This window comes from Nicotiana sylvestris, chromosome 11, assembly GCF_000393655.2.
Source record: "Nicotiana sylvestris chromosome 11, ASM39365v2, whole genome shotgun sequence".
NCBI classification, from domain to species: Eukaryota; Viridiplantae; Streptophyta; class Magnoliopsida; order Solanales; family Solanaceae; genus Nicotiana; species Nicotiana sylvestris.
Window position 1 is genome coordinate 115,967,379 of NC_091067.1, and position 1,939 is coordinate 115,969,317.

Genomic DNA, 1,939 nt, shown 5'->3' on the forward strand with positions numbered 1-1,939 from the left:
AGGTGGGAGAAAAGCTTCTCATCTATCTGGTTGTATCTGAAGTTGCGGTAAGTGTTGTTTTAGTCCGTGAGGACCAAGGTAAACAATATCCTATTTATTATGTAAGTAATTCCTTATTAGATGATGAGACACGATACCCACAACTAGAAAAGTTAGCATTAACTTTGATCATGGCATCTAGAAAATTAAGACCTTATTTTCAATGTCATCCCATTATTGTAGTTACTGCTTTTCCGCTTCGAAATATTTTGCATAAACACGAACTGTCAGGAAGATTAGCAAAATGGGTTATAGAACTAAGTGAATACGAAATCATTTATCAACCCAGGACCACTATAAAATCTCAAGTACTAGCTGATTTCGTGGCTGATTTTAGTCAGGGGATGCATTTAGAAGCAGAAAAAGAATTACAAGTTTTTAATGGTGCAAACCCGGGGACTTGGGTTTTATTCACTGATGGTTCATCTAATATAAAAGGAGCAGGTCTGGGTATAGTTCTCATACCACCTACGGGTGAAATTATTAGGCAAGCTATAAAATGTCATTCTATAACTAACAATGAAGCAGAGTACGAAGCTGTAATTGCAGGTTTGGAATTGGCAAGAGAACTCGGCATAACACAAATTATAATCAAGAGTGATTCTCAACTCGTGGTCAATCAAATGCTGGGGACTTATACAGCCAGGGAAACTCGAATGCAAGAATATCTCGAAAAGGTACGGGAACTAATTAAGCAATTCCAAACTTGGAAGGTAATGCAGATCCCAAGAGATGAGAATGTGGAGGCAGATGTTTTAGCTAATCTCGCATCTGCAGTTGACGTAGCAAACGACGCAAATGCTTCATTCATACATTTATTTCATTCCGTTCTCGAACCTGATAAGAATGAGGTAAATTTTAATCATCTAACATGGGATTGGAGAAACAAAATTATTGCTTTTTTACAGCACGGAACCGTGCCTATTAACAAAGGGAAGGCTCATGCGCTTCGCAAAAAAGCCGCTCGATATTGTTTTTATCAAGAAAATCTTTATCGAAAGATGTTCGGTGGACCACTAGCACGGTGTCTCGGACCCTCTCAAACAGAATATGTGATGAGGGAAGTGTACGAAGGACATTGTGGAAATCACGCAGGGGGAAGGTCGCTGGTAAGAACATTGATTCGAGCAGGATATTATTGGCCTAAGATGGAAGAAGAGGCAAACAGTTTCGTGTCCAAATGTGATAAATGTCAAAGATACGGCAATAATATGCACAGACCAGCTGAGTTACTACACCCTGTTATAGCCTCGTGGCCCTTTATGAAATGGGGAATGGATATCGTAGGTCCACTTCCACAAGCAAAAGGTCAGGTAAAGTTTCTACTTGTACTCACAAATTATTTCACTAAATGGGTAGAAGCAGGAGTATTTAAACAGGTACGAGGGAAGGAAGTTAAAGACTTCATATGGCGAAATATAATATGTCGTTTTGGAGCACCAAGGGAGAACATTTGTGACAATGGACCACAATTCATAGGAGCTCAAATCACAGAATCTCTTCAAAGTTGGCAGATTAAAAAGATAACGTCTACGCCATACCATCCAGTGGGTAATGGACAAACGGAATCCACTAACAAAGTCATTATCAACAACTTGAAGAAGAGGTTACAGGATTCAAAAGGTAATTGGCCTGAGGTATTACCTGGAGTATTATGGGCTTATCGTACAACGACAAAAACAAGCACTAGAGAAACACCATTTTCAATGGTTTATGGTGCGGAAGCCTTAATTCCAGTTGAAATAGGTGAACCAAGCACACGGTACGTTCGGGCAACGGAGGAGTCTAATGATGAAGAGATGCAGGTCAACCTTGATTTGCTTGAAGGAAGAAGAGAAGCTGCATTGATAAGAATGGCAGCACAAAAGCAAGTAATTGAACGATATTACAATAGGAAAGC